The sequence below is a fragment of the Lytechinus pictus genome, chromosome 17, assembly GCF_037042905.1.
Source record: "Lytechinus pictus isolate F3 Inbred chromosome 17, Lp3.0, whole genome shotgun sequence".
Classification (NCBI taxonomy): Eukaryota; Metazoa; Echinodermata; class Echinoidea; order Temnopleuroida; family Toxopneustidae; genus Lytechinus; species Lytechinus pictus.
This window is the reverse complement of record NC_087261.1, coordinates 3,417,104-3,432,264: the sequence shown is the minus strand read 5'-3', so window position 1 is coordinate 3,432,264 and position 15,161 is coordinate 3,417,104. Positions and strand designations below refer to the sequence as shown.

The 15,161-nt window shown below is 37.1% G+C and overlaps 1 long non-coding RNA gene across 1 annotated transcript; it reads right to left on the bottom strand.

Moving 5' to 3' along the window:
* Positions 1-201: 201 nt before the first annotated feature.
* On the bottom strand, positions 202-9,046 carry LOC135157167 (uncharacterized). The gene is made up of 3 exons (XR_010296217.1): positions 8,850-9,046; positions 8,218-8,399; positions 202-2,105 (listed from the first exon to the last, which is right to left on the bottom strand). It is a non-coding gene; the product is annotated as an uncharacterized LOC135157167 (long non-coding RNA).
* Positions 9,047-15,161: the final 6,115 nt, after the last annotated feature.

The following is a 15,161-nucleotide window of genomic DNA, read 5'->3' as shown; positions in this document are numbered from 1 at the left end:
CTCTATATCCTTTATATCTTCTCCCCATTTATGTTCTCGAAGAATCATACATCATTATTCAGAAATGCACTCACTGCATTTCATCACACTGAAAACAAGATGCAGCCATGATACTTCCATGTTGAACTGTTCAAGCTTTCACAATAGATGACTGTTATTACATTTGCTCGAAAGGAAAATAAAAACATATTAGTCTGATAATTTGAAGCTTGGTAATTGTATGTCTGGATTTTAATTCTGGAGGTACATATCGCACAAGAAATAGTAACAATAACAATATATTATTAATGAGAGTTTCAAATAAACATCACCATTTGAGACTTATTTTAGAAAATGCTGCTGATAATTCATCAACATAATAAATATAAACCCCTAATTCGCAGACATCAAGAATATCTTGATCACAATGACAATGAAATAATTCAGAAAATTATAAATGGTTACAATTTTTTTGCAGTCTCTGTCTAAAATCATATACCAATGTTATAGTCCTTCTGGGTAATTCATTGAAAATGCGAGGGGGAGGGAGCAAAACTCTCTTTTTTTAATAAAATATTTTTGGGCTTGTCAAAACATTCAGAAAATATCCCAAAGTTCTGTGCCCCCTCTTTGATGAAATACTGGACTGTTTCCAAATGAATTGGTGTACTGTTTCAATCATATCCATTGTAAATCACTGCATGCTGCATTGTTTCACTAAGTATAAAAATAAAGTTGTCTATTCCTACATAAATCTATCAGCATTAAGCCCCCAGATTCTACCACTGGTCTTCATTTGACGTTTCAAGTGGGAGTTGATTTAAGATGATTGAGAACAGAGTTCAAGAAATCATATTTTGATCATAATTCAGAATGCTTTGGTCATCTATACTCCATCAAGTGATGCTATGAATGAAAAACTACAAGTAACAGTGCTGCAAACAATTATATTCCTCATAATACATAATTATTCACACTCCTTTCCCATTGCATCAAAAATGTTACGAAGGTAATTTAGCTAGCCGAAACCATGGATCCTTGATTTAGATTGGGGAAGGGGGGGGGGGGGGTCACAACCAAGAAAAAAGGGATAAAAAAATAAAGAAAAGGAAATTATTTTTTCTAGATATTCTGTCAAAATCATGCTGCACTCTAAAATATGTTTACCCAATATTGGGTAAAATGGGAACATGTATCTTTGCTGGGTAAAATGATACCAATTACTTTGTAAATTTTACCCTTTAAACTTGCATTTTGCTCAATATGAAGGAAAAATTATACAACAAAAATGCTTGTTCCCTTTCTACCCAATATTGGATAATTTTTCACTCAATCTTTTTTAGAGTGTGATTTTTGTATTAAAAAAGATTTTTAAAATTGCTAACTCGTTTCACTCACTTGCAGTTTGGGCGAAATGTTGCCCCATACAACTTGTCTGGCCCCCTCAAAATTTTGGGCTCACTAAACTACTGTTCCAAAGTACATGCAACCTTCTATCTACATGATCTACATGTAAATAAGTCAAGCCAACATAATTTTAAGTAAACATTGTATTATTGTACCATAATATCATTGAATATCATCCCTTTTATTTTGGTGGGATGGATTATCCAATTGTATCTTCATTTCTCAAAAATATATAATCCAGACAATTTTTTTACAAGGATTTTACCCACAAAATCAAATTTTCCCCCAGGAATGAACACATTATGGTAATGGAATATAACAGATACCTACGGAGTCGACCCAGAAATCCAATAATGCTGCTAAACTATCCCAAAGATTAAAGAAAACAATCAAAGTCCATCGCTTGGGAATTAATCTTTAACTATCTCGGGAGGCCGCCTACCGTTGGGTGACTAATCAGAAGGAGTTTACCGGATGCTGTAACTCCATCATCGTAACACCGCATCCCTCATCTCCACCGGTCCTCTTGGGGAATCTTGAAGATGGGGAGCGGGGAGGAGGAGGGGGTAAAGGCAGAGATCCCAAGGAGAGCGAGAGAGGCGAGAAGTTTCCCCTCCAGCTTGGTATGGTGCGTGATGATGTGACAAGAAGAAGCATCTGCCCCAAGTTTCATCTTTCTAGAATTTCACGCATCTCGGCGGTGGCGGCAGCGGCGAGTTCTACAAAAATAAAGAGATGGTGAGAGTGAGGGTATGATTCGGCAAGCCTGGCTTAATTGGTTGTCATGGCAATTGGATGATGATGTTTGGTGATAAAGATGATGAAAACCAGGAATGGTGGTGGTGGTGGGATTATTTGATGGATGAGGAGTGAAGATGGTTAGTGGGTGATGGAAAAGTGATTTGCAAGATGGGTTTGATAAGAGAGTGCGAGGGATAGAAAAACAGAGAGAGAAAGCAAGACAGAGATAGAGAGATGAGGGGGACCAACTATCAAAGGTATACATTTTTCTTGAAGAAATTGCTGTAAAAGATGTCTTTCATTTTAAGTCTAAATATTGTACAAAATACAAATATGTAACATTAAACAATCCTGGGACTTCTATTTGAAGGGGGTGCAAAAGTTTGTATGCTTATTTATCAGACTTAAGTATAATAGAAATTTTAAAAAGTAATCTACTGAGAGTCGTTGGTGGTTGGTCCCGTAGCACTCCCTTTCCCTTCTACTACTTTGATTACCCAATGATACTATAATGAGGGTGCATCATGGTCTGCTGGTTCTAAATCTCATTATTGAGGATCATGGGTTCAAATTCCAGCCAAGGTGCGATATCTTCAGCAATTAGTTTACCCACGTTGTGCACTCGACCCAGCAGGATGGTAATAGTAGTTGCGATTTTGTCATTTGCAAGAGGTGCAAATCCAACTATTATTATGCATAATTGTATTTCCTTTTGGGAAGAGTCGTGCCCTTCTAATGACAAAGTAGACTGGGAGAAAATACATATGCTGAATTTTAAGAGTACTATTGATAGCCGCCTCAGATCATTTTATTTCAAGGTGTTTCATAAGACAATTGCCCTTAATGCATTTTTATTTAAAATCAAGAGAAAAGATTCCCAAAACTGTTCATTCTGTAAAAGAGACCCTGAAACAATTGTACATATATTTTGTGATTGTCCGGTGGTTAACATTGTATGGGATGATCTTTTATCTATAATAAACCAAAAACAACATTCGAATATTATCCTTTCCCCCTTTGTAAAGGTTTTTGGTATTCAAGGTGATAATTTTCTAACATTCATTTTCCTTGCTTTCAAATACTATGTTCACTTTTGTAAATTTAATAACAAAAACCCCAATATTGTGGAATTCAAAGCTCGTATCAAAGGTATTAAGGATATTGAATATGTTTTGGCGAAGAAAAATGGTAAATTACCTGTACATTTTAAAAAGTGGAGATTTGATATCTAATTTGTTTTATGAATCTGTCTTGACAAGTATATACCTACATGTACGTAAGTGCTGCTCTGTTTAATCATGTAAATAGCTTGTTGATTTGTTTGATTTGTACTGTGATTTATTTTTTGATCAATAAAGATTGAAAGAAAAAAAAAAAACTATTATTATGCATGATTACTATCTATGATAACATGGTCCTTAACTGTTATAAATATAATGTTGTTGATTAGTTTTAGTATTATTTTTGTCATGGGAAACCTGCGGAAAGGTAAATTAAAATGAAACCACAGCCACATCTTGATGGAATGTATACTTCACAATTTCCTTCATGTATATTCTTAGTGATAATATCATTAAGCATGTATGGCTGCATTATTTACAACAGCAAACAGAAAACTATATGTCCACTCTTACTGATAACAAAATTAATCAAGTACCGTTAATACTGATTTATAAACAGATATGAACAGGGCTTGCGCACTTTTACTGAAAATATTATTCACGTTATTAATCAAGTAACGGTAATACTGCATAATTTACAGATATGAACATGTATACAAAGTATATGTGCATCCTTACTGATAATATCATTAATCAAATACCGGTAATGCTGCATTAAATACAAATAAGAACATAGCTTGCACACTTTTACTGAAAATATTATTCACGTTATTAATCAAGTACCGGTAATGCTGCATTATTTACAGATATGAACATGTATACATGTATGTGCATCCTTACTGATAATATCATTAATCAAATACCGGTAATGCTGCATTAAATACAAATATGAACAGAGCTTTTGATAGAGAGCAAGGGTTGAAGAAGAGGAGAGAACGGTGACAGGTAGAAGTGTAAAGGGATGGTATCACCCAGATGACGACGATGATCAAACGTTGATTAGATGGGGCGATGAAGTGGAAACAGAGAGATGGGAGATTGGTTTGATAAAACAAGACAACTTCAATTTCACCTGACAGAAAGGCAATTCTACAAATTGAAGTAAAACAGGCACGGCTCAAGAACTCAGGCGTATGTTTAATTTGTTGACAAGAGGTGGATAATAAATGCAAGATGTTGGTGATAACTGGAAACGATAGATGAAGAGAAAGCAAGCCATCAAAACATTGGATAAGACTTCCATAGTTAGAATAACCCTGGAAAAATGAATTTGTTAAACTGATTAAGGATGGATTTACGATAGTAAACTTAATCATTTATGTTCTTAATTTGGCAACACATTCTGTTAATAATTCATTTGAGTTATAAAAAATTTGGACAAGATACAAGCTACTGTTATAAGCTACTGAAAAAATGCCTTGTGATTGGCTGAGAACAAAATATTTCATAGATTTCTGGTATTTGTTCTTGATATCATAACAAGTTTTAGGAAACGGGACCTGAACAGCCTTTTTAGGGGAAACCATAAAACATTGCAGAATTTAAAAAATCAGTTCTCAGAGTCCAACTGGTTTTAAGTGGATGGTTCTGTGAGCCAATGGCCCGCATTCTGATGTCAGGTTCTTCAGACCACGGTCTAACTCTGTGCTACAATTATGGGGAGCCAAAAATTCAAACATTCTGTTATATTGTATATTTCTTGTTTACTATTTTGTTTTCTTCTGCTTTCATAATGAAAAACACTTCCAAATACTTCAGTTATCATTCCCACACAATTATGAACAACTTGGGTGTCATATGAGTTAATAAATTGGCTATGTACTGTTAGGGATTTTTGCCCCAATCGGCTCTCCATAGTTAAACCACAACTTTAAACCAGGGTTTAATTTAAACCCGAGTTCAGAATACAGGTCAATGGGTTTAACCATGGTAGCAGGTCCATGGTTTAACAGGAGACAAATATGCTTCAGTGCCAGAAGGAGTTTATAATCAACCAAACACCCTTCTGGGTCATCGGTTCTAGAAGACAATATGTGGTATCTCTCAATCTCTAAGAATATAGAATAGGCATTATTTCACATCAAAGCCATTCATGCTTAAAACACCTCTAGGTGCCCGTATCTTGAGATGGCAGAAGTTTAAAAGATTCATCAATTTCCGCTCCATCTTTACTTACAAATCCTAAATATCTCCACAAAATGGCCCCCAGGTATGATATTGATTTTTTGTGCGAGCGTCCACAAATGCGTGAAGAGCTCAAATTTCCAGGAAACTATATCTTATTTTTGACACCTTCCTCTCTCCTTCCCACCTAAATTGCTGACCTATCTTTACGGTTCTAAGGGCCACATTAAAGGATGCGTTCAGATGTGATGATTACTCTCACACTGATTGCTGTATGCAATCTTGACTTGCTTCCTTCTACCTACATGTATTAAATTGGAATATGGATGGTGGTATTTTGATTTAAGGTAAATAATGACTTTTGTTTATAAAAGCACACATTAGGCTGTAAGTAAGCGAGGGACCTAGATCACCTATAGCTCTGAGTCCTATCCAAAACTTTCTTTCAGAAGAATGCTATACCAGGAGACAAAATAGCTGTCAGTAAAATAGCCATGTCATCATCTATAGGCCCCTGTTTGTAACAAAGTCAATAGATTTTTGGTACGGCATATTCCTTATTAATAAGTCCCGTGGAAAGGACTCAAAGCCACCAGCACTCTGGTTCCTTACTTATATGCATGTAGCTTTCTGAGCATCTGAGTAATATAACTATCACTAAAACCAGAGAACTATTGGAACCATCATGACTACAGTGTGAACACCTTCTCATGTCCCTCTCCTGGACTCCTTCTCTCCTCGTCTCCACCCCGGCACCACCATCGTTAGATTAAGAGCATGTAGAAGGGGGGATGTCAGGTTCCCCTGGGGGCCTGAAACTCCGGTGGAGGAATAGAGAAAGTGGTGTGGCATCCGGGCGAAGCACCCACGCCAAACGCCACTCTCAACTCTGTAATCCAATCCCGGACTAAATCTCATAAATGGAGTTGACTTGATGCATGTACTCTCCCAACCAACAATATCGCATGACAAATTACATGCATATTTCATTTTGGGCCATTTCTCTTTTTTTTTCTTCCATGAAAAAAATACCCAAAACATGGAAAAAAGAGGGGCTGAATCTTGTTAGGTATGATTAAAGATGCCTATTTTGTTGAGCACTTTGGGGGATCTATTATTTGTTGTCATTTTTGGTGGTTTCCGAACAGAAGAATGAACCTGATATCAAATGACGAGAGATGGAGTATGACTATTATCATTCAATCGTATTCCAGCTCACTATCCAATGGTGGATTAACCCATCGTCTGCTAATTAAAGTAAGCTGATTGATTGCAATGGTGAACGACGGATCACTTCAGGTTAAATAGACGCTCTCAACACAAGTATAGATCTTATTATAAAAACAAGGCGATTTACTAGCTTTTATTTGAAAGAACAAAAAAACTTTCAAAACACTGATAAAAATAGTGTTGTGAAATTGTGATTGGACAGGGTGACAGCAAGGTCGACAGGCAACATCTCAAATTTGCCGTTCTCAATCCAGGTGAAAAATGGGTACATGCAAGATGTGAATGTCAATGTAGCATTTGAGCTTGCCAGCTATCTTTGGAACGCTCCCCCAGTGGAGGAGTGGAGGAAATAAATACATGTGCAACGACAAGCCATATCCCCATGACAAAGGGGTATATTCATGAAGACTGTAAAGAGCTTTCCTTGTCATTATTTTGATGTATTAGGCATTAAATAAAAGCAAACATTATCATCATCATCATGTATTCAGCTCCAAATCATATAGTAACACAAGAAGAAGTCCTGCTTGCTCCATTCAATACCGCTTGGAATCTGAGTGCTTTGGATTTCGAAGACGCAAACTGAATTGAAAATGATGACAATCAATTCAATCATATGCAACTATGATAATGACTCCACAGAGCTGCCATCTCCTCCTCCAACCCCTCCTCTCACAACCTTCTCCTGCCCCTCCCCACCCCCTCCCCCTGTCATCTTTGTTTTCTTCCTTATGAATTGGTTAATGTATTGCGTGGGATGAAGAAAGTGCAGTCCTTTTTGTCACTCTGTGAGAGATAGATCATAAAATAAACTGAAATTTGAGGAAATATTGTCTCATCTAGACAATGCCGATTGGAACCAGATGTTAGAATGAATATCACTGAAATGCTGGCAAATTTTAGGAGTTTGGACCAATTTCGCAACAAAGATTCATCATCATCATCATCACCAGGGGACTGTTTCATGGAGCATCTTGTCAGTGATTTTCACTGGGAAATTTGCTCTCAGCCAATCAGATGCAAGGATTTCAGTAGCTTATAACATCTGTCTGTGACAATCAGAGACATATCTTTTCATGAAATGCTCCAAAAATAAGATGGCAGCCTCCTCATTGAAGACGGTATCAGTATTGTTTACAATATGTACCTCAAATCTGGCCTTAATTTATAGATATCTCACTAGCAAACATGACAATGACTAGGTAAAAAATTGTTTTTCCTGGGGGGGGGGGGGGTGAACAAGTCATATGATCACCCCTATTGCTCTTTGGATCTACCTCCGAAACCCCTGATTTTCTACACATAAAAATCAATTTTATTCTAATGGCCACAGAGATTTCAAATTATAACATTGGTTGTAAAGCCTTTTTTTGTGATTGCTAATACAAATAAAAAAATGCATAGTGGTGGCCAGCAGTGGGCCTTTTTTGGGGCTGTTCCAGCCGGTCAGCTTTGCCGGCCTGCACTGGCCACCGGAGTGACAATAGTGCGATCAACATTATTATGTTGTTTCAAATGGCCTACCATCTATCGGTTTGGAGTCGGTTTCCTTTTGTGCGACTGTAGGAAAGGAACAATCCAAATAATGAATAATACAAGCTAACTCAAAACTGACCTCTTGCTCCTATCCTCCTTAAACCATCCTCCTGTCCTCCTGAATGTACAGACAGCATCTTGTTGCTATGGTGATAACATCACACCAAACAATGATGAGCTCAGGTGCACCCAGTTGATGCAGTCTTTCAAATGAGATGTTCCGATGGTCAACTCTGTGAGCTTATAGATAGCATGAAGTAGCTGTGACAAGATATGCGCAAAAAGATGATATCGGTTGATAGTACAGTGACTTTGTTATTATCAACAGTTATAGGGGATTCTGACCTGAAATCATTATGATTAATGCGAAAATATTGTACAATTCGTTTTATCTTTATTTTAAAGGCATTAAATATCAGTGATTTGACTTTAGTAATTCAATGATGATTTTTTTTATATACATGACTTTGAAAGTGTGTGCACAAATTTGATTTATTATCTCCCTGGGTGTTTTTCCTTTGAACAAAAAACTAAATACAACATACATCAATGTTTGGGATTATTTAAGCAAGACCTCCGTAATGTAAATCTCAACAATGGCAAACAACAATCCCCAGGTGAAGTTAATGAAGCCAATTGTCTGGATATACAAACACACAAACATGTATTTACAACAAAAGGCTGATCATTCCTGGGAAGATCATTCTTTACCTCCTTATCATCTTCCCCCTGAGCCATCAGGCTGCTCTCCTCATATCACTCAGGATGCAGGGATAGCATCTCGTTGCCAAGGGGATAACATCACCGCTCATTGATGTTTCGGTTGCACTCTTGATGCTGACGGGATGGGATGGAGAGACGGGTTACTCCTGGTCAAGCAGTGAGCATTATGAGGGAGGTTTCTCCTGCATGATGATATAAAAAGAATGGTTAGATGAATACAACATCAATCAATGAAAATGAATGAAAGATACTCTATAATCAAAGAAGACAAATGAAAGTTGGATTTATTGAACAAAAATGATTAGAGGGAAGAGTGGAAGAGAAAAATGAGAAGGAAAATGAATAGGAAAAGGAAAAGAAATAAGAGGGGGAGGGGGAGAAGCATGGGGAGAGGAAGAAGGAAAATGAGGAGAGAGAAGGAGATGGAGGAGAAGAATGAGAGGGAGGGGGAGAAGGAAAAAATAAGGATAGGGAGGAGGAAAAGGAGGGAGGAGAGAGAGAGAGAGGAGAAAGAGAAGAAGAAACATGGGGAGAAGGATGTAAGGGACAAAAACAATAAAACTGAAAAAAGGCAAGGATTATGAGAGAAGAAAAAAGAGGAAAATAATAAGAAAAGTAGCATGAAAAAACCACCAAGAAAAGGAAGAACATCAAACAAAGAATATATAAATGAATATGGGGAAATTATAAGTAAATGATGCTAAGATTTACAGACAAAGAAAATGCTTATAGTATAATTCAGAAAAAATAAAAAGAAATTAGTATTTTAAAAGAATATTGTGCATTAAAGAGAGGAATAATACATAATGAGAGCTGATGAAATCTACATGAGATGGTTATAAAAGTATTATTAAATACAAAATTTCAATCTCCTTGGGAATTTAATATAAGACTACGTAATAATGGATACTGAGGGAAGCATTATTTCTTTCTATTTTAAAGATAAAGTGGGAGAATAATAAGGGATAACTCAATCACTTCCCCATCAGAAGATCTTTCCCCCTCCTCCTAATTCAAAAAGTAAAAGAAATAATCTAAAGAAATTTTGTTGCTTCCTGCACTACAGCAATGCACAAATAGACATTGAAGGTTATTATTACAAATGGGTAGCCTTTTGATTCATTCGCATGGCTTGCTTTCACTATTACTCAATTTACCTGACAAGCACGGCTGGATTCCCCAAAATAATTTCCTCTGCATTTTTCTTCCCTAAATTTCCGCCAGATATAATATGAATGGGCCGTTATCTGATATTGATTTTTTCCAGCTTTTCTTTCTTTGCGACAGCATCGCCGAGTTTGAGCGTTGTCCTCAGGAATGAATTATATCGCCAGTCTTATTTGATTTTTTGAAGTAGTAATCAGTGCATATTTGATCAACGATTTACAGAATATCACAGTCTTGTTCAACCAATCACGAAGGAGTAACCCAACACTTTGAGGCCATTCTATATTGTCCGTCGGTTACCTGCTACCTATAATTACAACATTTTGTTTTGATGTGGCAAACAAACATTTGCATGTATATTACTGTAAATTTAAAAGCTTATTAAAAGCAACATTTCAACAAATAACAGAGTAAAGAACTCGTTTATGAAATCTGCTGCACTTAAAAAAGTGAAAAGGTGGCAAGTGGTAAATCATCCTTCAAAAGGGCCAAGGAGTAATAGTGTCTTTAATAAGCGTGGAAATCAAAACGCTGTCACTCCTCGGCCCATTTCCACTATTTTCCAAGTTTTTCGCCTTTTTATTGTGTTTTTAGATTGTGACAAGGTGAATTGCTGTATTCTGTTAAATCACATACAAATCTCATATCCCTGAGCTTCATTCCAATTATACATAAAAAAAAGACAACCGAGGATAACAAAAAACATCAGTTTTGATTATATGTTAAAACATGGTTAAATTTCAATTTCTTACATCCACCTAATATTTTGAAAGATTTTTAATAACTTGTTGAATTTTGTGTTTGTTGTTTTTGAGGGGGAGGGGAGGGGTAATTTGAATTATTTTCTTATCATGGCCAAATGCAGCATATAGCAGGGGGAGGGCAGTTTTCCCCAAGAAATTTTGAAAACTTTTTTTACTGAAAAATTTCACAAAAATTCACTGAAAATGTGCATGAAACCCTTGAATTTCACTTTAGAAAATGCTAGAGTGCCCCCATGACAAGCTCGGTTGGTTTGCTCCCTCCCTTTCAAGTTTCTTTGAAAATTTTCACACGTCCCCCCCTGAACAAATCTCTTTGTACGCCATGTTCACTATACTTAAAGAGTTAAAATCACCTTTTGGAAATGGGCGCTATATATGAAAGTACACCATTCAATAAATATCAATTTTGGATGAGCTAGGCCCTGAAATTAACGTCTGTAACATAAAAAGCAACTGTAAACTTTCTTTGAAAATATAATGCCCCCCCTGAATAAATCTCGGTTTACGGCCATGCAAAATAAAGAGTTACAATTCAAAATTACCTTTTGGAAATGGGCCCTGTTTATGAAAGTAAACATTCAATAAATATCAATTTTGGATGAGCTAGGCCCTGAAATTAACATTTGTAACATAAAAAGCAACTGTAGGCCTAAACTTGTCACAACACTGACACCTTATTCACTTTACAAGGCACATAATACAAGAGGATGAACTCTCAATCTCACTTTACAGTAAATGATGTTACAGAAAAGGGGGCATTTTAGAGTAAATATTAAATTTCTGGGTCGTTTCTGGGTAATCAAATTTAGACCTCTCTGTTGAATGAATCCCAACCTTCTGGGAAAACACTGTCAATTTGATTGCAAAATCAGGTGATATTTTTTCCAGAGAAATTCATCTTCCCTCCCTCGGCATTTTTTAGTTATATATAATTTCAGATGACACTCATGTTTATTTCATAATGGTATCTATCGATGGTTAGTGAAGATGATATAAAAGTAAAGAAAGCAGTGATTTTATTAGACATTATCATTAATTTAGAAATACAATACATGTACTAATATTATTCAACTGTTTCCTTTTTAATGGAGAACATGTATTACAGCATTAAACATAATAAAGTGACAGGTATCTCTATAGTAATAAATACTTGTATTGAAGGAAAATATTAATCCATTCTATCAAACAAATTTGACAATTACTGACCTTTTCTGTCCCACTCAGTTTTTACCTTTTCCCTCTTCCTTTTTTCTTTTCTTGTTTCTCCCTCCCTGTGCACAGCTTTCTCTCTCTCTAACCTCCTACAAACTCTTTTGGCTCTTGTTCTATCTCTCGAATATTTCTTACTTCTCAAAAATTACCTTTTCTCAGTCATATGTGTAACCCTTTATATATATATATTATATATATATATTTTTTTTTATATAAATGGAAAGACCTATTCATTATGCCAAACAACAATATGAATTCAAAATATTAAAAATGTGGTCTTGTATGCACAAATCAGATTTGACTCAATTTCAATTTTCTATTCTTGAATCATCATGTGGATATTATAATTCTTTCTACATTGAAACAACCCTTTCCTGCCCCTTTATATCTCCATTAAAGAAATTTATGAATAGATTGAATTAACCCATACAGGCTTCAAGGATATATGGTTAATCTGATTCCTCCATCAGTTATACGGAGTAGCCCCTAAGAGAAGTAAATATGGTAATATATCTAATCTAATAATTATACCTCGGCCGCCCGAGAGCCTATCTCCTCTTCAATCAATAAACCCTGTTTCATCATGGTGCTTTCTCTCATTAATGCCATTCAGTAATCATACAAGCATAAGACACATCAAAGACACTACCTTGGGGGCGCCAAAACGCCTGAGATCTCCCTCACTGATATTCTTAAATATGTTTTTACGCGAGCTGGAAAAATAACAGCGATCGTGAAATTGCCGCTAAATCGGTAGGAGCACCCCGGACAGCCCGCCACACCTGGACGAGCAATATTGCAGCGTTGCAGGGGGAAAACACTCTGCGATTGTTTTGATTGTAAATAAAGCCCGGCCTACCACAAGACAATTGCGCTTCATCTTCCACCTTAAACCCATCCATTAGCAACACATGTTTACGTTTGTCGCGCCTGCAAATTTATCCCCGTCCGTCCCCTCTCGCCTACTTCTTCTCACCTCACAATCAAATGAAATGAAATAAAAACCTTACGAGGGGAGAGAAATAATTGGCCCCTAGAAAGAGCAAGAAAAACCTTGTTCAGCTTCTCTGGTGGGTGACTTAAAATGCAAATCCCCAGGAGGATTTCAAACGGGAGGAAGCTTCACTCCTAGAGGGGTTGCTAAGTGAGATGCGTTCTTTTAGATGGTGTCCCTAGCGACCGAAGGATGACTCAAGTCATCATCGGAGGAGTTGCGTTCACACTTGGGATTTGAAAGTCGCTAATGAGTTGGGTTTTGAATTCAAATGGCTATTTTCTAGAAATTGACATACCTCTAAATTCCTGGAATTATCATTACACTTTAATATTCCATTATAATCATAATATGTAATTATTTTGCACCATTTATGTAATTATATTTAGGTATTCTATACTGAGGCGCACTACTATTATTACCCCAGCTTCAGCTTGGGCTTCAGTTTCCAGTGCATGGTGCATTCAAAGAAGTAATCCTTTTAAGTATTATCCAAAATTTGTAAAATTTTGACATCCCCACCCCTTCACATTGCATACTCAAGTTGGTCAAATAAAATGTATGAAATAACATGGGTTGCAGTTCCAGTAAATTTTTTTGTGTTATATCAAGGCATCAATTTCCACATGTATTAGCCACTCTCGATCCAGGGGTTGAGCTACCAGTATTGGGGATGTTGTGAGCACCAATATTAGTAGGATAGCAAGGGTCACAGTGTACCTTGAAATAGCGTGGGATAAATGTAATATCATCATAATTTACATTTAATATCCTGGATAAATAGACATTTATCTTCCATTCAAAGGAATAATTTTAACTGTTGTCTAGTAATTTTAATGTATCACAACCGAGAAGAATGGTTATGGTGATGCCTGCTGAACACTGGAATTAGAATGAAACCATAACGATTTGAATTCAAATCATGTGAGATTTAACAATAAATCAATGGATTGAAATCAAATTCAGAGTTCATCTGGGGCACTTAACCAAAGCTGATATAAGGCCCATTACATGACACTATGCGATCGATCATTCAGGTGATTTATTGACTGCACTATGATAAATGATTCAATCATAATGATCAATGAAATCAATTGTAAATATCAGCTCTATGATCAAGCACTGAGCTGGGGGGGGGGGGGAGAGGGTAAGGGGGCATGGATTTATTATTATCATAATTATTATTTGTTAGGCGTTACCAGTGTCTGGGGAGGCGAAAAGCGAACTGAATCACATGCAGGTCTCTCCTCCCGATATATATGATAAGGAGGGGGGGGGGGGGGGGTGCAGGTGGATCACTACACCGGGGTTTTCCCCCTAACTCTCATACGAATAGTGCAGTGGGTTCTTAACATGCAAAGATGGCGACTCTCTACACGGGGCCTCCATTCAACATCCTATCCGAGGGACCAAGTGTTTTCCACTGTAACATAGCTTGTATCTATGAAACAGGGGAGAGATTTTTGCAAGCAACGCAGGCTTCAGTCACCCGCCCGGGGTGGACTCGAATCCACAACCTTTGGATCGACAGGCAGACGCTTTACCGACTGTGTCAACTTCGCTCTCTCTTTTCAAATTTTTTAGTGTAGCTCTTGCATGTACACTAAAGAATTGCATCAATGATAGGGGCTCATCATCAGTACAACCCCCTCCACCCCACCCCAACCCTCTCTCTAGGTGGTTTCAAACCGCCTCGATCACAAGAATCCCCGTTAAATTACAAGAACATTTTTAGGCTAAAAAATACCCATTAATTATTCCTGCATTCACACCGCCCCGAAACATACCCTTCGGGATAAATTCCTGAAGTTATGAGCATGCGCAGTATGGTCTAATAAGCAGGTAAGGCGCGAGATTCAAAACCACTAGCCCAGCAGCCACCCACGGCGCCCGCGCCCAACGACACGCTGGGCTAAAAGTTCCCGTAAATTGCTTTCACATTGCCAAAATACCTGCGACCTTGGAAAAATCCCCGCGAAAGTTCTCGTAATTTCGCCAAGTACCTACTATTTAGCGGGTATTTTCTTATGGGGAAATTACGCGTTGTTTGCTTTCACATTACCAAAATACCTGGTATTTTCTGATCGGGGTAAATTTCCCGATCAGAGAATACCTGGAACTGACGAAATTCGAGGCGGTCTGAAACCACCTTCTGTAGTCCCC